A 25,368-nucleotide genomic window follows, 5' to 3' on the forward strand; every position below is an offset into this window, starting at 1 on the left:
TATATCAAAGCTATGCACTACTATATCCTTGACCATAGTAACATTCCAGATGGAGAATTCTGTGGAATTAAACTTGCTTCCACATTTAGAAACAAATGTTCATTCCAATAAGTGTCATTTAATTCCTTTCCAAATCTGTATATGTTGAGCTATGAAAAGTAGAAGGATATGGTCTAAATCACTCTTCAATATTAAGGGTGTAGAGTGTCTGTGTGCAAGATGAGCATTCACCTGTGCACTGTCTGGGACCCATATAACATTACTTTTAGACAGAATTCTTCACCAACAGCAACCCCATGGATGCAAGAATAGAGTTTCGTTATTTCAACCCTGCTCACATCAATCGAGCACCTATTATTTATTGGACACTATCACAAATACAGCACATAAAACAACAACAACAAAGTATAAAAACACTTCCTAGTCTTTGTAATAGGTAAGGATATGTATGTGTATATTCAATTCTTACACAAAATAAGTAATTTTAAGAACCTAGTATCTGGCTGACCAGAGATTATATGTTGATAGAAAAAATATTATTCTTTTGCCTCAAGAAGATGTGGCTTAGTGGGGAGATAGTGAAAACCAATTACTGTAACATAATAATTGCAATACTTGAAGAAATTGTCAAGAGCAGAGGAGCCTTAGGAAGGAGAATGTGTGTTCCTAGAGAAGGCTTCCCCTAGCAAGCAGTCTTGTTGCTGACAATCTTGCAAGAGTTAATCCTTGAGATGTCATTTGATCTAAGTGTAATCATATATTTGATAGTCAATTTAATGTACCTGACATATCTGTATACATAGGTACTGTGGAAGCTTATATGAAAGGACACTTTATTTTGCTTAAATGAGAATTAGAAAAATGTATAGCCTTCAAGTGTCATTGAAGTTGAGAGTAGAAGGATGAACAAATGGAGGTACAGGATATGGCCATTTATCCATGGAAGACAAGACAGCAGTGAGGTCAGACACAATTTATCCCCACCCAGGGACTTATTTCCTAGTCCATCATTCTGAGCAGTTGCAAATTATTACCCTTCCCCTTGACTGGGTCTTTAGATTTATCTTTTGCATGATGACAAATTTGGGGAATTTTCTTCAGTTCACCTTTTACGACTTTTAATGGAAATCACTGTTGAGAATAACATGATTTTTCCCCCATTAGCTTACTCCCCAACACACGCAAGTATTTCCTCACTTGTAGGAACCCCTTCCAGTACTTGTTAGATAGAAACCTTTTATATTGTTTTCTAAAATCTCATAATTCATCCTTTAAAGGAAGATTAATTCAAAGATGAAAATGGATGGACACGTGAATGAACAAAAGCAGGTGATGGAAAACAGAAATCTATGCATTCAAGCATTAAAGTCTGATGACTATGAAGCACTGTGCTGGATATTGTAAAGACATTTTAATACAAGAATATGAATAAGGCTCACCAAAACTAGGGGAAGAAAAATGTACTTTCTTATGCTTGGAAAAATGCTCATCTACAGATGATATGCTCAGGTAAATTGTTAAGGGCATTGCATGTGGCATGGTATTGTTTATAGGAAAGGAACACTGTGTGACTTGAACTTTGAAGATTTAAAGAGCCACCCCCCCACCCCAGCAGGTGTGTTATGCAAAGGGTTCTTCCTTGCATAATTTGGGAGAATTACTTGGGAGGTAAGAAATTATGTTCTCAGTGAGCACAGACTTATTTCTAACCATTTTATCTTCAGGGAGGTCCATACATATGGATTTCAACAAATAATTTTTCTAAATAGTCAGTCTCCCCACCTCCCCCCACCCCCTCACCCCTCTCTGCAATTGGTTAGGACTTGAGCTCTTAAAAAACAAGAAGAGCCTAAAGGATTCCACTTGGAATGAAGGGCTCATCCCCACTTCTTGAAGCTGAACAGTGGAGCAGACTCTGCAACCAGCAACACATGTGAAAAGGCTGAAAGAAACTGCTCTGAATGATGCTGTAGCTGAAGGTCTAAGGAGACATGTTCTCATATAAAATCCATTTTTTTTGTTTTTGTTTTGCCATTTTTGTGTGTGTGTGTGTGCATGTGTGTGTATGTGTGTGTGTGAGATGCTGGGAATTGAACCCAGGGCCTCCCTGCATGCTAGGCAAGTGCTGTATCACTGAGACACACCCCTAGCCTTCTGGGAGAAAATCTAATGAAGATATTCATTGGCTTCATTTTGGTCTACAACATTCATAGTATTATCAAGGAATAGTTATTTTGAAGAGCTCACTGCAATTCCTCGTTGTAGATCACAGCTCAAAAGCCTACGTACAGATAACAAAAAACTAGTTTTGTGGAAGGGAGGGAGGTGTTATGTGAAACAACAACAAAACCAAAAATTTCCTACCCAAAATAAGACTAAAGATGAAAATCCTCAAACTCAAAAAGGCAGCCATTATAGTCAACAATCAGAAGATACTATCGTTAATTAGATGAAATAAATATAACATAGCCTGAAAAAATTTAGTGTTTTGAGGCTGTTCAAAGGCCTAAATGAAAGCAGAGCTTCATTTTAAAAGAACTAGGAAAAAACAAAAAGAACTAGGAGGTTAAAAATAAGTTAAGAAAGAAAAAAACATGCAATCAGTGGAATAAATTCTGAACAGGACAAAGAGTGAATTTGTCCATAATGTAGTTTCCAGATACAGGGAAACAAACTATAAGAAGAACAGATAGAGTCAAGAAGGATAGATTGAGAGGCTCTGTACTAGTTATTTATTATTATATAACAAGGTACTCTAATGCTTAGTGGTTTAAAACATTTGTGTCTTACAGTTTCTGTGGGTCAGGTTTTAGCTTAGTTGTTTTAGCTCAGGGTTGGCCATGAAGTTGTAGTGCAGATGATAGTTGGGGATGTGGTTATGAAAACTGACTGGAACTAGAGAACCTATTTCACTTAGCTGTCTGCTAACATGAGGCTTTAGTTCTGCAAGGATTGTTGAAGGGACACTTCAGTTCTTTACTTTTGGGCTTCTGATGACATGATAGCTGTCTTCCCTCAGAGCACATGGTCTGAGGGAGAGAAATCAAGACAGAAACTGTATGTTTTAATCAAATCCCAGAAGTCACACTGACATATTGTATTGGTCACACAAACCTATTCTAGTATGTGTGGATGGGGACAATACAAGGGTGTGATACCAGGAAGAGTAGATGATGGGACCCTCTCAGAGGCTGGTTGCCACACTCTAGTCTCCAAGGTTTCATGACATGCAAAATACACTTACCCCTAACCAAGGCCTCCCAAAATCTCACCCTGTGACAACATCTGTAATATTATGACATAGTCTGAAAAAATTTAGAATGTTTTGGGAATGTTCAAAGACCTCAGTGAAGGCATGGCTTCATTTAAAAAGAACTAGAAGTTTTGAAACAAGATTAAAAAAAGAAGACAAAACAATGTATATGAAAAATATAATTATTGAAATAAAAAATATAATCAGTGGAATAAATTCTGACCCTCAGAAACTGAAAGTTACAAATGTTTTAAGCCACTAAATTTTGGAGTAACTTGTTATATGAAAATAGATAACTAGTACAGAGCCTCTCAATCTATCTTTCATGACTCTTATCTGTATCTGGAAACTACATTATGAAAAAATTTACTCTATTATAATACCTTAAAGTCCAGAATGTCATCAGCTCATGCATTTTATTACATCGATTCTATGATTCTTCTGGTTTATGCCCCCATCAATTCTTGTCTTGATTATTGCCATATCTCCCTCCTAACTGGTTTCTCCACTTCCTCCATTATACCTGTGAAGCAAATATATGCTGAAGCCACAATGTGACCACCAGAACACAGAATGATTTTTTTTTTTAATAAATGTAAGTTGACTCACATTTCAAAATCTCCACTGGCTTCCCATCTCACTCTTTTAAAAATGCTGCTATACAATTTTATGTATCAAAATTCATTTAAAAATTTACACTTTATTATTATCCATTACCCTTTGTTTCCTTATTTTTTTTCCTTTTAAAAATTCTATCGGATATTAATATCTAATTTCAAGTTTCCCTGTCATTTGTGGAGGTCAAAGGAGGCCGAGGGATGTGTTTTCCATGTATAATTCTGACCATTTTACTAATACTCTTTCTAAATGACTTTGCTGCACATGAATTTCTTACAGGCAGGTCTTTTTTTTTTTTTCACCCAGTCTATTGCCTTTAATAGATCAGTTTTTCTCATTTTCATCATGACAGATATGTGTGGTCTGGGGCTGTCATTGTATATTGGAAAAATGAGAATTTCTGTTGGCTTTAGATTTAAAAGGTGTCAGAAGCACTTCAATTTAATTCAGGCTTGTCATAAACAGCTGCAGCAGGGATCAGTAATTATAAAACCTATCGAAACCACCAGAAGTTACAGTGAGTTTTCATAGTGCGTGTCAAATAGGGTTTAATCCAAGGTGAAAAAGGAGAGAGGAAAAGACTGGAAATTTGCAGTGACTTTTCTTGCATTTTAGAAGATCAACAATATACATAATTATATATTAAAACATTATATGCTAAGTTTATAAAATTATCTATAACATTTTTCACAAACCTTAAGAGCCATGTACTTAGACACCACTTTTTTCTCTGCTGTATAGAGGTATGTAATATACAATAAACTGCATTTATTTAAAGAATATGACTTGATAAGTTTTGACATATGAGTATATATGTCTGATACCATCAAATTAATGAATTTATCCATTACTCTCAAAAACTTCCTCATGCCCATGTGTAAGTCTTTTCTTCTGTGTCTATCTCACAGATTTCAGTAATCAACCATTCATCTGCCTTTTGGCACTATAAATTACTTTGCATTTGCTAGAATTTTAAATAAGTGAAATCACAGGGAAATGAAAATCAAAGCTATAGTGAGATTTCACCTCACCTCTGGTAAGAATGGACATTACCAAAAAGATGAAAGGTAACAAGTGCTGATGTGGAGGTGGAAAAAAGGGAGCCCTTGCATGCTGTTGGTAGAAAAGTGTGAGAGACCAACCTTGCATGTGACTGAGTCACTCCAGGGCTGGGTGATTGAGGCAGTCAGGCAGCAGCCAAGCTGATAGACTGCCCCGCCCTTCTTGGGTTTGAGGGACAGTCTTCCTGCATCGGGTGTGTCTTCCTACAGCCCCATGGGTGGAGCTATGTTCCTTTGTAATATTATCCCTTGCCCTGTTTGGAATAGAATGTTCCATGGAAACACCTTTTATGTGTCCCCTTATCTTACTGTGCCCTTCGGTATGGCCTTCCTAGATGTCAGTCAACCTGCTGACAGTGGACATCCTGAAGCTAGACTCAGCCTCTTGAAACCTGACCCCTTGCCTCATTTGAATAGCTTCTCCTCAATAAAAGGGGATCAGTGCTTGCTCTCACTCTCTCCCTGCGGACCGGCAGAGGAGCCATCACAGCAACCCCAAAGAAAAAGGTATTTCTGTCTCTTGTGTGGTTATTTGGTGCAGCCCAGTCAGCCCAGTTCAACTGGAGTGACCCCTGAGTGTTTTAATCGAGAACAGAAACCCTGCAGAAAAGTAAATTAGTTCGACCATTATGGGAAACAATATGGAGATTAAAAACATTAAAAAATAAAAATAAAACTACTATATGATCCAACAACCTCACTACAGAGCATATATCCAAAAGAAATGAAATATATGTCAAAGGCACATCTGCCCTCCCATCTTCACTGAAGCAGTCTTTACAATAGCCAAGATGGAAGCTACTAAAGTCTCCATCAATGTGGTACATTTGTCTACACCAATTACTATTTAGTCCTAAAAAGAATGTAATCCTGTTGTTTGTAGCGACTCGGATGGACCTGGAACTTATTTTGTTAAGTGAAACAAGGCACAGAAAAACAAAGTCCTACATTTTCTCACTTATATGTGAAACCTAAAAGTTGATCTCATAGAAGTTGAAAGGAAAATGATTACTGGAGTCTGGGGAGAGTGGGATTTGGTGGAGAAAGGTAGATCAGGGGCTACCAAGTTGGATAGGTATGAGCAAAAAGTCCTGGTGTGCTATTGCATAGTAAGGTGACTATAGCAAAAATGATATACTGTATATTTCAGGAAGCTAGAAGGATTTTGGAAATTTTCACTACAAAGGTTTGAGGATTTGACTCTCTTTAACCTGATCTAAATATTATACAATGTATACTTGTATTGAAACATTACATGGTACCCTATTAATATATATAATTTTAATGTTTATGTATCAGTTAAAAATTTAAAAATACATAAAAATTACAAGATGGTACTTATGTCTATCTTCTGTCACATAACATATAACTATTTTGAGATTCATTTATGTTATTGCATGTGCCAATCATTTGTTCCTTTTGCAGAGATATTCCTTTCGATGACTATCCCACAGTTTATCCATTCATCTGGTAATCTCCTTCCAGTCTGGCTATAACAGAAATGACTGCTATGACATTTACATCCAAGTCTTTTGTGTGATCTATTGCTTAGACTATTAACCCTAATCCAAGGGTAGATCGGCTTGATGATCAGGCAGATGTATGTTTATCTTAAAGAAACTGCAAAGCCATACCATATTACCTTTCAACAATTATACCTAAGAGTTCCAGTTGTTCTACATACTTGTTAACACTTGGTTTGATAGGTTTTAAATTCTCGCTATTGTAATGAATGTCTTTCTCCTTTTTGTGTCTTTCAGACTAATTTTATCTTGGTAATTATTTTTCCTTTTAGGTTCTTATTTGCATCCATAGCATCTAATATTGAATTCACTGGTCTTTAACTTGGAGTAGAAGTTTGCTATTTTATCAGAGATGGAGTCTTTTTTGTTTGTTTGCTTACTTGCTTTACATTCTTTAATAGTGTTGTTTTTAGAAAAGGAGATTGCAAAATAACCAAAAACACCAATAAAAAACTTTATTATTCTATCTTTGTTTACTCTAAAATGTTAAAAATTATTTGCTGTTCTTTACGCCTAGGTCAGTGTTGGCTGAGGAAAAATGGAATTTCAAAGAGATGGGAAAGGACTTAGCTATAAAGAACATTGTAGGGATTTTTGTTTTATAGAGTGCACCCCAAATCCACCTGTCACAAATTTTTCAACATGAATCCCATTTATACCCTCCAAACACTCTGCCATATCAAACAGATTTATTATAGTGCATGACTCTATGCCAATTAAAATAAATAAGGTTGAAAATTCCTAGAATAATTAAATTCACAAAGTTACAGTTGACTTACTTGATTCTAGGAATCCCTTTTAGTATGGGTATAGATCAGTGTTCATTGTCCCTTTAGCCCAGGTCATTTCTGGTTCTCATTCTTTGAGTGCTAGTTAGTTACCTGATATGGACCTGAAGCATGTTTGCCCTCTGGTAGCCTATACAGGCATCGGGGTTATGCCAGCAAGTTTTTGTATACACTGTGGGAAGATAAAGATTCTAAGAAGTTAAGTGATGTGTTCAAAGACATTAATTCAGACCGTTAAAGCCAAGACTTAAGTCCAACTCCTTAGACTCCAGGTGCTTTTTAAAAAAATCATATCCTAAAACTGTCATTGGAGAATTATTTCTGCAGGAACTGAATCAGACTATAATTCACTTGCCTCAGGTCATGTAGATGATAATGTTAGAGCAGAGGTAGGAGTCAGGGCTTCTGACCTAATCCAGGGCAGTTTCCAATACGAAAGGCCTCAACCTAGCTGATGCCAATTGACCAGTGATACTTCCTCACTCTCAGCCTAATGGCTCTGATCACACCTCCTTGACAATATTACTATATTTTAAAGTCTTGTACATGCTCTATGCATTCCTCTGATAATTGCTTGAATTACTCACACTGGAACAGCTCAGTTTTCCTCTATTATATCCCCAGGCTCTGAAGCATTGTGCCCACAGCTTGTGAATATTTAAAACTTTTCAATCCTTTTTGCTCCATACCCAGGCATTTCAGGCTTTGAAGGAAACCAGTGGGGGAAAAGTCATGCTTATTTATAAGCCATTTATTGATACTGCTCTAAGAAGTCACCAAAGGAATAGAGATTTGGAAAAGTTCTCACTATAACCAAGATATGTTAATTAATCAACTGTGAGACACTGACTTAGAGGCTTTAGGAGTTAATAGTCTTGTGTTGTAAAGGTTTCAGCACTGAGTTTAATTTTGTGGCCTTGTTTCCATTATCATCTCATCTAGAAAAAGACTTGGCTGCTTTACTTCTTGGGATGGCAGAATTTCTGTGAATTATCTAAAGAACCACACTGTGTCTGGTATGTAGACCTTTCTTTAATTCTTTCAAAGCTACTTTTGAAAGGTATCCACCTGCATTTGGAGATAGTGGTAAGAGATCTTAAAACTCCATGAGAGTCAGGTGATTAGAGGTTGGAACATGGGTCAGGCCTCAGGATGCAGGGTTACTGGGGGAGGTGGGTTTGAGGGGTTTAAGAAAACATCTTAAGTCAAATTTTAACAATTAAATAAACCTTGAATCATTCCTGTCCAAAGTATCTTTGTTGGTTCATCATTTTGTTGCTTAAATGAATTTCAACCTTAAAGGAAATTGAATCAGGAAGGATTTTAAAAAAATCATAATTATTGCCATGCCATTTGAAAAGAATATTATCTTTCTGACTTGGGACAGGAGCATGCATATGGACAGTAACTAGAGAGTTTAAACCCTGGAACAACTAAGTGGTGAATGCAATTTGACTAAGTGTGTGCTTTCTGTTCTTGTGGAAACAAGACTGGCTTCCATGAGGGATTACACTGGTGCCAACAGCAAAACATCAAGACTCACATTAGGGTTTTTGTTTTGTAAACACATAGTTGCCTCACTCAAGGAGATAGATCCCTGGCCTTTATAATATTCTAGCCTTTCTAGTTATTTAAATGCCTAAAAAGGCTGTAAATATCTTTTTAAACTGATTACACACGAATGATAATTGCCTATGAATGAATTTGACTGCTAAGCCACATAAAATTATAAAACTATACCTGATTTTGTTCATTTTGGTTTTCATAATGGATAACCTATGGAATTGCAATTGTCTGCTCCTTTTGAGAAAACAATCTCAGTTTTCTCTTCAGAAATTTTCTGACTTTGGGGCAAGAGACACTATAATCTTGGCCATAATATATTACACAATAATCAAATGTATATAACTATGCCCCAATCAAAGTTAACTTCTGAAAGAGTGATTCCAACCTGAGGTCTGCAGGTGGATTTTAAGGTCTAAAATTGTACTGAGCTTTGAAAGGCGGCATTTCTTACAACATGATTTTGTACCACTCAGAGTTCCTGTGTCTATAGAGTACTCAGCAGGCACTTGGAAAATTTAGATAATGTGAGGTGATAACTTTGTTAGTTTATTACACATTTTAAGTGTAAAATAGATTAGCTTGCCAGCGAAATATACTATTCTCTATTCTAATCATTATGTTCTTAAAGATTGTTAATGATTTAAGACTGCATTCACCTGTCTTCTTTAGTATTTGATAATCATTAGGATGAAGCTGAAAGTGGTTCACCTATTTTTACGTCAGTTGTATGCTACTGTTACATGTGCTGAATTTGGCTTTTTATTATTTTCAATATGAATTACATTACTGAAACAATCCACAAAAGATGAATATATATATATATATATCAAGATGACAGTAATGTAAACATACAACTCCAAATAGTTTTTTAAATGTACGTAGAAAACAATGCCCACTCTGCCAATGTAGAATGTGAGGGTATATGAGCTTAGATAAGAAATTATAAATTGTGATAACTTTTATAATAAAGAAATCAGGAATATAATAATGATTATTGAAAGGAATTATCTGAAAGCATCTCACCTTAGATCTCTCTTATAGTCTTTGAAAAACATGGCATGAATCCTTAGAGATCTTCATGTCACTTTCAAATAAAGCACTGTGTCTCCTCCAGTAAAATAAACTGTAAATAGGCATAACGTGTTGCTTTCCAGAAAGAAATTACTACGTGTTAATGTTAAAGGCAGGAAACAAAACAAAACAAAACAATGGATCATTTAAAGTTGTATTCCATGCAGGTAAAAAATAATATGTATTATTATTACAGGGCTGAAAAACTAGTAAAAATCACCTGAAAACTTAGTGATTTCTCTAGCACAGCTAACTAACGCCCCATCCATTTTCAGGGATTATCAAATAACTTCTCCATATTTGAGAACTAAACTGGGGAGTAGCTCTGCATACCCTCCTTGAAAGATGAAGTATAAATTTGTTTTTATTGAATGTTCAGTAATCTGATGGGAATCGAATAAAAGTTATCCCTAAGCGAAAAAGGTACACTCATACACTGTTGGTGGGACTGCAAATTGGTTCAACTACTCTGGAAAGCAGTTTGGAGATTCCTGAAAAAACTTGGAATGGAACTATGATCCAGTTATCCCACTCCTCATTATTTATCCAAAGGACTTAAAATCAGCATACTACAGTGATACAGCTACAACAATGTTTATAGCAGCAAAATCCACAATATTCAAGCTATGGAACAAACCTAGGTGCCCTTCAACAGATGACTGGATAAAGAAAATTTTACATATAACACACACACACACACACACACACACAATGGAATATTACTCAACCATAAAGAAGAATGACATTATAACTTTTGACGGTGAAGAGATGAAACTGAAGACTATTATGTTAAGTCAAACAAACTAGTCCCCAAAAGTCAAAAGTCAGATATTTTCTCTGATATGAGGACAGTAATCCAAAATAGGGACAGAGGGGATAAAAAATAGAGTAGAGATCAGTGTAGACAAAAGAGGATTGAAGGGGAGGGAGAAGAGATGGGATAAGGAAAGAACGATGGAATGAATCTGACCTAACTTTTCTATATACATAGGAATATACCACAATGAATGTCATCATCCTGTATATCCATAAGACACTCATTAAAAAAATAAACAAGTTAATAGCAGAAAGGTCAGTAGAGTAGAGGGAAGAGAATGGGGGAGGCAGGAGGGGAGGGGAAGGATAAGTACTGGGGACTGAATTAGAACAAATTATGTTCCATGCTTTTATCATTACATCAAAATGAATCCTAAGGTTAGGATAAAAATAAAAATAAAAAGGAAATAATCTTAAAAATTCAATAACAACAACAAAAGTCACCACTAAGAAATCAGTCACCTACTGGAGCTCGTGATAGGCACAGGTATGGGTTTCAATTGAGCTACACAGGGTGCAAGCACGCCAAACTGAGCGATAAGTGAGGTAACCGCACAAGTCTAAGAAAGCCTCCTTAATCGGTCAAGGTGGAGTAAGTGGGACTAGATTTATCCTCCACCTGAAAACCTATATATATAAAACACAAAATGTATGAAACAAAGGTTCTCAAGACACCAGGCATTAGGCAATTAAGGATATTGATCCTTAGAAATGGGAAAGAAATTATTTAAATGCTATGATCCTCCCAGGTTTTCACCCAGAAAAAGATTCCCAGGACAAGGCCCAGGAAAGGAGTGCCTGACCCCTTAGTAGAGGAGACTGCTGTGGAGGTTCTGAGGGGATAAGGGAGCTGGACTTTGAAGGGCAGAGAAGCAGAAGAAATACAGCTGCACAGAAAGAAAACCAGAAATCATCAGAGACTTTCCCTCAAATAGTCAATTACTGATGATTTAGGGAATTACCCAAAGTTGGGGGGTGGGGCAGAATACCCCAAAGAAGTATAGGGAACATTGCATGGAGCTCACACATCATTGGGAAGAGTGGTTGTTGCCAAAAGCCAGAGTGATAAACCTAGCATTTATGGGTCATCATTAGTGGACAACCCTAGATTAAATATTCCCTTCCTACCTAAGAAAACTTATAAATTAGGCCCCAAAGGATGGAACAGTTTACAAATAATTTATATGTCCCAAAACAAATCTCAAAAATATTTATAGGAATACAAAGCTATCCAGTACCCTACAAGGGATAAATTACAGTGCTTGAGATTCAAGTAAAATTACCAAGCATTCAGGAACCCATCTGGAGGAGAAACTTATCAATGCAAATGAACTCAAAAATGGCACAGATAGTACATTTAATAAAAAGGACATTAAAAGATTGACAATGACTATATTATATTTGCTGAAAAAGATGAAGGAAAGATTGAGCAAATAAAACTTTAAGGCATGAAATGACAATTTCTGAGATCAAAAACACAGAGAAGTATTAACAGAAGATTAGATGGTATGGCACAAAAGATTAGTGAATGTAAAGATATTGCAATTAGAAATCACCCATATAAAACATATAGAGAAAAAATATTTTCAGAGAAGATCATTGTGAACTTTGAGAAAATCCAAGAATCTAAATGTATAAATAAATTAGAGTCTCCTAAGGAGAGGGTAAAGACGGAGAACTTAAAAATAGATGAAAATTTTCCAAATTTGGTGAAAATTACAGGAGAGTTAGTGAACCCCAAAGGCCCATCATAATCAAAGTGCTTAAAACTAGTAATGAAAAAAAACCACAAAACCACTCAGAAAAATATATGCATTATCTTCAGAAGAATAAAGATAGAGATGACAATAGATTTCTTATGAGAAGCGGTAGAAGCAAAAAGAGAAACAGTATCTTTAGAGTATGAAAGAAAAAAAATGTCAACTTAGAATTTCATGCTCATCAAAATATTTCTCAAAAAAGAGGTTACAGACTTTTTTTTTAGACATATAAAGTTACAACAATTCTTCATGCAGATATCTACAGTGCAAGACTTATAAAGAGAACTCCTTCAACTAGAAGTAAATTTTATCAGATGGAAACTTGAATCTATACTCCCCCCCCAAAAAAGCAAAAGAATTGATAGCAACCTGGGTAAACATAGGGACTTTCCTCTCTTAATATTTTTATGAAGATAGTAAGCATTCAAATATACAACAATAATATATTTGGATTTATAATATACACATGAGTAGAATGCATGAAAGCAGTAGGGCAAACTCTAAGTTGATACTTCTGTAAAGAACTTGTGTAAAACACTTCTAAATGAAATGATAAAGTATTGCATGGAAATAAAGTGTAGTAAATTAAAGGTGTATGATAAAGCAACAACTAAAATGGCATAACAAATGGTATAGGCATTAAGCCAAAAAATCGATAAAATGAAATAATGAAGAATGCTTAATTGATTCCAAAGACAGAAAAAGAGAGAAAAGTGATAAAAGAGCACATAGAACACAATCTTCAAGATGTTCTGTTTGAACTGAAATATACAAAAAAAATCACTTTAAATATAAATGCCTTAAACATCCCAATCAAAAGGTAGAGTTTGATAGATCAGATAAGCTGGACATAATTATATGCTGCCCATAAGAAATCTGCAACAATGTTTAAATATGAAGAGACAAGTTGGCAGAAAATAGCATGGCACTATAACATATGTGCCACAATAGTCATAATCAAAAGAAAGCTGGTGTGGCTATTTTAATTTTAGACATATAAGATTTCAGAAAGAATATAACCTGATATAAAGAGAGTGATTTTTTAATGTTACCAAAGATCAATTTATCAAGAGTACCAGTTTCTTAAAAATTTGTGTATATAGTAACAGAGTTTTAAAATGAATAAAACTGTTAGAACTGAAAGAAATTGACACACAATGATAGTTTGATAATTTTAGCATCTTTTCTCAATAATGGATAAGGCCAATAGACAAAAATTCAATTAAAATGTAAGAATTTGAACAACATTATAGATCACATTGACCTATGTCATTTTATAGAATGTTCCATCAAACAACAGGCATATCAAATGCACACAAAACACAAATTAAAATTGACCACATTCAGACCATAAATCAAATCAAAATAAATTTTAAGGGAGTTAATTCATACTTTGTTTTTTGAGCAAAATTGTATTAAATAAGTAACCAATAATATAGGAAAAACCACACTATTTAACTAAATAACACACTTTAAAATAAACCAAATCCAAAGCAGCAATAAAAATTGAAAATATTTTCAACTAAGTGGAAATTAAAACAGCATATCAAAATATGTGGGATGCAGCTAATGTATCACATTGAGGGAAATTTGTAGCACTAAAGAATTTTATTAGAAAAGAAAAATTTTCAAATCAATAGTCTTAGCTTTCATCTTATTAAGAAGCCAGATTAAAAAATTAAATAAAATCTCAATTAAACAAAATAAAGAAAATGATAAATATTAAAATGGAATCACTAATAAAGAAAACATAAGCCAAATAGAGAAAAGTCAATGAAAGTAAATGCTGATTATTTTAGAACTTATTAAAATACTGATAAATTGATAGACCTGTAGACAGAGTAATAAGGAAATATAGAAGACAAATTGTTAATGTCAGAAATGAGATGAGATAGGTGACATTATTACAAATTTTACAGATATTAAAAACTTTTTATGGATACATAATGACAAATAAAATGTACAAATTCCTTGAAAATGTGAACTTTCAAAGCTCACAAAAGAAACAAACAAAGATAACCAGCATAGCCCAAATATACTGAATAAATTGTGGTTAAATATTTAGTTTAAAACCTTTCCAGGGACACACAGCTTCAGCTCTGACTTGCAGTAAGCTTAGAAATCATCATTTCCATCCTCACAATGAGAAAAAACAGATGAACAGAAAATCAAAGATTGTTCTTGGACCTATCAGCGAACTACAGTTTCAAGACAAGCTGCCACCCCCAAATCAGGAGAGCCAGGCACATCCAGAGAGATACAGAAGCCCAGATCTGCTTACCTGGAGCCATAGACTTTGGAAGAAACAGATGGTAAACTTGATGAATTTCTGGAGACTGAATATAAATTTTCATGAAATTAGTCCTGGAGCCATAGTCTTAGGGTGCTCCCCATACTTACAGGTAGTCATTAGGAAATATAAATTAAAATCATAGTAAGACACTATCATACACTTGTTTAGAGTGGCTGAAATTAAGAAGGCTGTTTACATCAAGTGCTGACAAGTGCATAAACTAGAACCCTCATACACTGTCTTAAGAATGCAAAACTTAGCTGGGCACCGTGGCACATGCTTGTAATCCCAGTGGCTTGGCAGGCCAAGGCAGGAGGATCACAAGATCAAAGCCAGCCAGTCTCAGCAAAACAAGGCACTAAGCAACTCAGTGAAACCTGTCTCTAAATAAAATACAAAATAGCGCTGGGATGTGGCTCAGTGGGTAAGTTTCCCTGAGTTCAATCCCCAGTACCAAAAAAAAAACCAAAAAAGCAAAATTAAAAAATTTAAATATGTGCCTTTCATATTATTCTATGATTCTATCTGTAGGTGTTTTCCCAAGAAAATGAAAGTGCATTCCCATACAAAGTCTTATACAAGAATGATCAAGAAGCCTCATTGGTTAGCCCCAAACTGGAAACAATTCTGAGTGTCTATGAACAGCTTGATAAATTGTAATACATTCTTAAAATGTCATACTACTCAACAATAAAAAGAAATCAAATGTTGGTAAGAAGAATAGCATAGATGAATCTAAAACTATAGGTCAATAAAAGAAGTAAATCAGGAAAGAGCTCATTATCTGTGATCCTATTTATCCAAGGATAAGGGAAATGCAAACTAATCTGTAGTAGCAGAATTGATCAGTGGTTGCTTAGGAATTTGAGGGTTAAGTGTGATTAAGAGAAAGAGATGACAAAGTAGTACAAGAAACTCTTTTGGAAAATGAATATGCTAATTATTTGACTTAAGTGATAATTTCATGGGTATCTAAATATGTCAAAATTTACAAAATTGTACATTTTAATTACATGATTTTTTTAAAGAGAGAGACAGAGAGAGAGAATTTTTTAATATTTATTTTTTAGTTTTCAGTGGACACAACTGAAATATTTTATTTTTATGTGGTGCTGAGGATCGAACCCAGCGCCCTGAGCATGCCAGGCGAGCGCGCTACTGCTTGACCACATCCCCAGCCCCACATGATTTTTTAAGATCAAAAATACCTTAACAAAGCTGTTCAAACGTTGTTTGGGGAATTGTTAAAAAATCTGGACTCTTTGGAAAACAAAAAATAATTTCCTAACGGAGACCCTTCTACAACCTATATAGTACTATGACTTGCAGGGGAAAAAATACTTCTCAAAAAAGAATAGCTCACAGTAACAAAAATATTATAAGCCATTCTGTGAAAACAGTAAAGATTTTATCAAGACATTTCTCTGATGTGAAAGAATCTTAAAACATCATGAAATAGTAAAGTGGTCATTTGTAACAATAAATAAACATATTATGTCCATTAAAATATAAAATGAATTTTAGATACAGTAAGATATAGTGATTTAAACTGTCCTGCCTTTGATCAGGACCTGGAAGCTAAAAGCAACTATTAAAAAGCACATCATTCTCCTTGTGAACTCTTGAGTAGAGATAACCTAACAGCAGACACATTACCATGTAAACAGTATATGAAAGGCTCCGTTCTATGGAGATTTGAGTTTCAGAGAAGAAATGTTTTCTTTTTCCCAAAAAGATTGCCAGAAATACTTTAAGCACAACAAAGCAGTCTACTCACCTCTGATGCTCTCCACAGATTGGATTGTTTTGGAAAGGAGTCAAACGCTGTCTTCACACAGAAGCCAGAAGTCAGCATTTCTTGCACATATTCCCACAGTCACCTCCTGGCCTTTTCATCAGGAAAAAGCACTTAGAGAAACTCCAGCCCTAGATAAAAGAAAACCAGAGATAGATGAACCAGTGCACTGAAACAACTCTGGATAACACAAAGTTTGTCAGGAGGCTCTCGTTTCATATGAAATAGAAAGAGACTAAAATAACCAGGCAAAGCTTGTGTTTAGGAAAGACATGGGAAAATGTCATAGACGAGTACAAATTTGATATACATCTCTGCAGAAGGGAGCTCACATTTATTGGTCACTTATGATTTATCTATCAATATATATATATATTGCTATATATATAATATACGTATATATACATATATACATACATATAGTGCTAGATAAATCACATATACATATATATGTGATTTATCTAGCATTATATGTATATATGTATATATACATATATTATATATGTGTATATATGTATATGTAATTTATCTAGCAATATATATATATATGTATATATGTGTATTTATCTCACATAGATTCCTTCTTTTCCATGTGACAAGATGTAACAACTTTGGCTTAGCTGCCCTAATAAAATGGTATTTTCATAAAGTATCAAACACTTGCTGGTCACCACCAACGACTGTCATTTACTTGTTCATCTCCTTTCTGGACTGCTAGCTCTTTTAAAGTCAGGACTGTGTCTTTCACATTATGGAATTCCAGAGTTCTGAAGATTGTTAGACATATGGTATTAACTTAGTAAATGTATGTTGAATGACTGAACAAACAGAAAAGTAGTCAGGCTGCACCGACTAGTTATGGTGTATTAATAACCTATGGAATGATCTGTACAGTGAGTCCTTTTCTAGCAGGTACATGTGAATCTTCTGTAAGAAAAAGTAGATACTCTAACAGCAATCTGTGATTTGGATATAAATATCCTTATTTTTAAAAATTTTTTTAATTTTTTTATTGTTGGTTGTTCAAAACATTACATAGTTCTTGACATATCATATTTCACACTTTGATTCAAGTGGGTTATGAACTCCCATTTTTACCCCGTGTACAGATTGCAGAATCACATCAGTTACACTTCCATTGATTTACATATTGCCATACTAGTGTCTGTTGTATTCTGCTGCCTTTCCTATCCTCTACTATCCCCCCTCCCCTCCCCTCCCCTCCCCTCTTCTCTCTCTACCCCATCTACTGTAATTCATTTCTCCCCCTTGTATTATTTTTCCCTTTCCCCTCACTTCCTCTTGTATGTAATTTTGTATAACCCTGAGGGTCTCCTTCCATTTCCATGCAATTTCCCTTCTCTCTCGCTTTCCCTCCCACTTCTCATCCCTGTTTAATGTTAATCTTCTTCTCATGCTCTTCATCCCTACTCTGTTCTTAGTTACTCTCCTTATATCAAAGAAGACATTTGGCATTTGTTTTTTAGGGATTGGCTGGCTTCACTTAGCATAATCTGCTCTAATGCCATCCATTTCCCTCCAAATTCTATGATTTTGTCATTTTTTAATGCAGAGTAATACTCCATTGTGTATAAATGCCACATTTTTTTTTTATCCATTCATCTATTGAAGGGCATCTAGGTTGGTTCCACAGTCTTGCTATTGTGGATTGTGCTGCTATGAACATCGATGTAGCAGTGTCCCTGTAGCATTCTCTTTTTAGGTCTTTAGGGAATAGACCAAGAAGGGGAATAGCTGGGTCAAATGGTGGTTCCATTCCCAGCTTTCCAAGAAATCTCCATACTGCTTTCCAAATTGGCTGCACCAATTTGCAGTCCCACCAACAATGAACAAGTGTACCCTTTTCCCCACATCCTTGCCAGCACTTGTTGTTGTTTGACTTCCTAATGGCTGCCAATCTTACTGAAGTGAGATGAAATCCATATGCATCAAAATGAAACTGAATCCCTTTCTCTCGCCATGCACAAAAGTTAACTCAAAATGGATCAAGGAGCTTGATATCAAATCAGAGACACGGCGTCTGATAGAAGAAAAAGTTGGCTACGATCTACATACTGTGGGGTCGGGCTCCAAATTCCTCAATAGGACACCCATAGCACAAGAGTTAATAACTAGAATCAACAAATGGGACTTACTCAAACTAAAAAGTTTTTTCTCAGCAAAAGAAACAATAAGAGAGGTAAATAGGGAGCCTACATCCTGGGAACAAATCTTTACTCCTCACACTTCAGATAGAGCCCTAATATCCAGAGTATACAAATAACTCAAAAAATTAGACAATAAGATAACAAATAACCCAATCAACAAATGGGCCAAGGACCTGAACAGACACTTCTCAGAGGAGGATATACAATCAATCAACAAGTACATGAAAAAATGCTCACCATCTCTAGCAGTCAGAGAAATGCAAATTAAATATCCTTCTTTGTAGACAAGGAAATTGAAGCCCAGGAGGATAAAGGAATTTTCCCAAGGTAACTTGGTATCTAGTAAGTGATTGAGCTAGGATTCTCTAGCCAGTTCTGTTGGCCTCCAGAGCATTCCCACACTCTTCTACACTAAATCCCCAGTAATGTTTCCATTTTACTTTCCGGCATCTGGAGATATCAACTCAAAGAGCTTCACAGAGAACTGTTTTCCAAATTGTAGGGCTCTGGGGGAGCAGGCAATGTCATTTCTGTATTGGACAGTGAAAAATTCCACTATGATCTTAGAGACTTTGTTGTCCTCAGGGAACATAATTCCTATCTCAGCTATTAAATTAATATCTGTTTTTGATGCTGACACAAACTCTTTCTGTTAGTTTCTGAAGAGTTTTCATTTGCCAACAGAGTTACTTCAGAAATCACTTTAAAAAAATTCAGATTTTTTTTTCAAACTGCATTGCTTTTTCCATCTTTATTAGTTTCTGACTCCCAACATATCCTGAGCTCCTTTCTTTCTCCACTCTGAGACCTAGCCTGTCCACCACGAAAAGTCCTCATCCACAGCTGACTTAATGCACTGGTCTCTAGCATTGCCATCTCAGGAATCTGAGAATACACAGAACTGTCCTCCAAGTTTTAACCATTTGACTTCTTCCCTTCCCTTCACATTTCATAAGACCTACTTTTCCTTACTTGCCACCTCAGTGATGCCTTTGTGTTTTCTTTTTTTTTTTTTAAAGAGAGAGTGAGCGAGGAGAGAGAGAGAGAGAGAGAGAGAGAGAATTTTAATATTTATTTTTTAGTTACCGGCAGACACAACATCTTTGTTGGTATGTGGTGCTGAGGATCGAACCCGGGCCGCACGCATGCCAGACGAGCGCGCTACCGCTTGAGCCACATCCCCAGCCCGCCTTTGTGTTTTCTTCTTGTCTTTTTCAGTTCTTCAATGCCTACTTAATAGTTCTGTATATAATAGTCTCTCTGTTGAAATAATTACAGCAAATTCTGTCTCAGAGCTGAATATTGATCCAGGAAATCTGCAGGAAAGCTTGGACTTTTTTTTTCAGAAATCAAAAGCAGAGCTGTTATGGGTTGGATCTTACATGCCCCCCAAAGGCTCATATGTGTTAAAGGCTTAGACCCCAGCTAATGGTGCTGTTGGGAGCTGGTGGAAAGTGTATGAGGTGGGGCCTAATAGAAGGATAGTTGTTCTTGGGAATATTGGGACTTTGGCCTCTCCTCTCTCTTATTTGCTTTCTGGTCACTGTGCTGTGAGCTCCTTTATTCTACCATGCACTCTCAGCCATGATGTTTTTGCCTTACTACTGTCTCAAAGTGAGGAGGCCAAGTGACCATGGACTATAACCTCTGAAACCATGAGCCAAAATAAATCCTTTCTCCTTTAAATTTTTTATCTCAGGTATTTTGTCACAGCCATGGAAATCTCAGTAAGCGAAGAGCCACTGAATTTACTTAGAGCCTTAGTGCAATGGAACTTTGGGGCTCTAAATTTTATTTTTCAAATGTCCAGGACAGATAGACTGATAGGCATCATAGATCTACTTTTAGGTCAATCAGCTTTGGTAAATTGTTAAGGTCTAGTTAGTTCACACATGTTTCACTAGGGTTTGACCTCAGAGAAGGAAGAATTGTGAAAAGAGTATCTACTATATAATCATGACTTTGGGTAATTAAATAATCCTAAAGAACTTCTCAATCACCAAAAATTTAAAAACAAATGGTAATATTCCATATTGATGTAGCATTAGTTCTATTATACTAATTTAATTGTTTATAAAACTGATAATATATGTAAGGGTGTCATTTAACTCACAATTCCATGGGTGATTTGGTAAATCAGAGTATTCAAACTTTGACAGAAATCTCAGTTTAAAAATATCTAGTTTTCAGAAATGTTTATTCCTGGCCATATACACAAACACTTATTCCTTACCAGTATGTCAGTTTTGTGATGAGCCTAGCATAATGTTTGATCACCTCCTTAATTTAGCCCTTTCCTTGGGCTCAATAGTTATCTATATGCATCCATCTTCCTGATTAGAACTGAAGCTTCTATGAGCACAGAACAATTTTTTAATGTCTTTATATTCCAGGGATTTCACATTATGCTTGAAAAATTATAAATACTCAGTAATTAATTTTTACAGTGAAATGAGGAATTTCCCCTTCAAGAATAGAATTGTTTATAGGCCAACATGGTCAATATTAAAATGCAAAGAATAGTCATTTAAAATCTTAGAAGATAGTTTTTTATAGTGAATAAATTTCCTTCATAATACTAAATAACTAATAGTAATTGAAATGACTGGATAGACCCCCAAAGAACTTGATATTTTGTTGAAATGTGAGAAATGGATCTAAATTTACAAATATTTCAAATGGTATATAGGTCTTAACTCTCTAATATTGTAAGTTTTCTATAAATAAAACATAAATTTTCCTATATGTAAGGCACAGATTTTACCCAAGTATATGCCATAGCATGTAAATAATGCTATGAAAATCTTTTTTGATGAATTAACAAGTAAGGCACATTGCATTCTATTCTTCTTGATGATAATTGTAACAACACTATATAGTCAAAACAATGATATATTAATAACTTTCCTCTGTTTCTCTGTACATCATCAGAGTAAATATGGTATCTCCTGTGGTCGAGTTCAGTAGAATGGAATTTTAAAGTGAATCTTAGTAACTATTGTTGGTTAAAAAATGTCTATACTAGGGTTGCTTTTATAAAATAGGAATTCAATCTCAGTGGAGCTGAGGACAGGGAAAATAAGGGTGCAAAGTCAGTCAATAAGGGAACTCAGATCAGATCTGTAAGAAAGTGATTAGAGGCAACTTGTGATTTCAGATTCATGTGTAGACACTCAAGAAAAAATTTCTTGGTAAATAATGGTTTGCACAGTAGTTATCACTGTAAGGCAGGAATTCAAATAGTTAAAGTAAATGATATCAGGGTGAAATGGATGAAAATTCAGAGAAAAACATTCTATTCATTGTACCTGAATTTTTGAAGTTTTTTTTTTAATTTGTAATGGAGTGGACTAATCCATTGTATGGAAAACTGTGAGGTCAAAATGCTCTAAGAATAGTTTTTTTAAGTTACTACTCTAGACTGCAAAGGAATGGCATTTCTATTTTTGTTTTTGCCCTTTAATTTTGGATGTTCTTTAAGTTTTTAGCAGAATTCTGAAATCAAATGGAGAAAATTATATAGAAAAATGAAAAATATGTTGTTACATTATAAAATATAAATGTGTCTGATAATTTCTATCAGTGTTTGTTTCTCCTCTTTGCCCTTCTATTGATCGCTTCTGTCTAAATATATAAAAATCTTTATTTGCAGAATTGAATAAAACATATAAATCTTTTATATACAGATAAGGAAACTTCTACACATTTCTGACTCTTGAATTAATATAAATATGTATTAGATGATGTTCTTCCAGGAACATACTATGATATTTTATTCCATTGGTCAATTATTTTTGGAGAAATTTCGTGGAGAAAAACAGCTTCCTTGAGCAGGTAAAGTGAAGAGGGAGAAATTATGAGAAAGAGAGAGAGAGAGAGAGAGAGAGAGAGAGAGAGAGAGAGAGAGAGAGAGAGAGAGAAGAAATAGGAGAGAGAAAGAGAAGATGGAGAAGGAGAGAGTGGAGGAAAGAAAGAGACTATGAAGAACAGAGAGAAGTTTGGTATTTATGTTCTGGTTTATACATTTGTAAAAGGTAAAGAGCCATTAGTCCTTTATAAGATTCTTATCTTTTACCCACCAAAGAGAATAATTTCTGCAGTTTTCACATCCAAAAATTTGTTCACACTGTAGCCTAGAAGGATATGTAAAAAAAATAATTTATAAGTCATCATGATTCATTAGTCCAGAACTATAGAATTTGAGAGCTAGAAGGCTTTTTGGTGATTCAGGCCAATTTCTTCACAGGCAAATAGGAAAAATGAAACATAGAGACATCAAGTATCTTGCCTAAGGTCATTCAGTTTGCTGATAGATTAGATACTGAAAGAATCTCCTAGGTAGAAGTAACAAACATTTGAAAAAAATCTTCATTTTTATGTATTACATTTATTTATTTGTTTTTCAAAAATGTATTAATGGTATTCTGGGTTCAGTAAATTTCCATATAAATTTTAGAAGCCGTATGTCAATATCTGAAAAAACAAAACCAAAAAGGGGTAGCTGGGATTTTGGTAGAGATTATATTCAAACTGTCAATTTAAATCTGTCAATCATCTTGACATTATCTAGTCTTCTGATCCATATATATGTGATTTCTTAATATTGATTTATGTCTTTATTATTTCAATAATGTTTTATGGTTTTCAGCATATAATTCCTATACTTTATTATCCAAATTTATTACAAGGTGTTTTATTCTTTTTTATGTGATCATAAATGCAATTTACTTTCATTTCTGAGTGTTCATTGCTGATTCAGTAGATTGAAAAAAATATGAACTAAAAACAAAAAAAAAGTTTTGTTTTTAATCAATTTTTAAGAATTTTCTATGCAATAATGGCCTTTGCAAATAGAGATAGTTTGACTTCTTTATTTCTAGGCTTTGATTTCTTCTCTTTCTTTTTTCTCTTTGACTTATTTCTCTTTCCCTTAGCTAGAAATTCCAAGACAATTTTGAACAGAACTGGGGAGAGGACTTGTTTTGTTCCAAATCTTAAAAGGAGAACATTGTTTTTCACCATTAAAGATCTTCTCAGTTGTGGGTTTTTCATGGATGCATTTTGTAAGATTGATCAAGTTCCTTTTTATACCAAGTTTGTTTAGTGCCCTATTATGAAAAGATGTTGGATTTTGAAAAACGCTTTTCCTGAGTCTTTTAAGGTGATCATGAGGGTTTGTCCTTTATTCTTTTCATAGGATATGCTGTATTGATTGATTCTCAGATACTATACCAACTGTGCATTGCTAGGATAAATTCTACATGATTATGTTGTAAAATTCTTTGTATATTTGGTGGATTTAGGTTGCTGTATTTTGTTTAGAATTTGTGCATGTATATTGACAAGGGATATTGATCTTTTATTTTCCTGTGGTTTCTTTGCTACCGGGGTAATATTAGTGACTTTGTATAATAGAATGTATTTACAAGTATTTCTCCAATTCTAGTTTTGGAGAAGTTTTTGAAGGGTTAGTATTAATTCCTTCTTGGAAAAATTTAGTAGAATTAATCTGAAGCCACCTGGTTTGAATTTCTCTTTGTTCGGAGTAAAAATTACTAATTAAATCTCTTTATTGATTATAGGTCTATTTATATTTTCTATTTCTTCTTGGTTTCATTTTCTTACTTTGCATCTTTTTAAGATTTTATCCATTTTATCTAAGTTATATAGTGTGTTGGCATACAGATCTTCTCAGTAATCCCTATGTTTCTTTATATTTCTGTAAGGATGTTAGTGATATCTCCTCTCTCATTTCTGATTTCAGTAATTTGAGTTTTCTTTTTTTTGGTCTGGTAGTCTAACTAAAGATTTGTAACTTTTGTTGATCTTTTCAAATAACCTCCTTTTAGTTTTATTGATTTTTCTCTATTATTTTTCTACTCTCTATCATTTACCTCTGCTCTCATTTCTATTTCCTTCCTTCTGCTTATTTTGGGTTTAGTTTGCTCTTATTTTTCTAGTTTCCTTGGGTGGAATATTAGGCTATTGGCTAGAGGGTTTTCTTTTTTTTTAATATTGCTATTTCTATGTTGTAAGTTTCTAAGAATTGAATAAACCGTCTTTCATAGTTGTGGAATGTTTTTATTTTCATTCATCTCAAGGCATTTTTAAAATTTCCATCAGAATTGATTATTTGGAACCATTGGTTATTTAGTGTTATATTGTTTAATTTCTGTATATTTAAATATTTCTCAGATTTCTTTCTTTTGTATTTATAATTTCATTCCATTGTGTTTGGAGAATATACTTTGTACAATTTTAAATATGTTTATGCTCATTTTATGCCCTTTGTAATCTATCCTAGTGTATGTTACATGGGTTTTTGAGAAAATGTACATCTTCAATTGTTTATTGAAGTGGCCTATAGATACTTATTAAGCTTATTGGCATATAGTGTTTTTCAAACCTTTCATTTCATTGTTGATCTTCCACTAGCAGTTTTATCCAGTTTTGAAAATGGGGTGTTGAAGTCTCCAACTATTCTATTTCTTACTTCAGTTTTCATTGTTTTTACACATATTGGGTTCTCTTGTTAAGTACATAGATATTTAGAATTGCTACATATCCCTAATGAATTGATATTCTTATAAAATGTTCTTTGTGTTTATCAATAATTTTTTAAAGTTAATTTTGTTTGATATTTGTAGACACTTCTG

Source organism: Spermophilus citellus, assembly GCF_964194105.1.
Source record: "Spermophilus citellus genome assembly, chromosome: 2".
Taxonomy (NCBI): domain Eukaryota; kingdom Metazoa; phylum Chordata; class Mammalia; order Rodentia; family Sciuridae; genus Spermophilus; species Spermophilus citellus.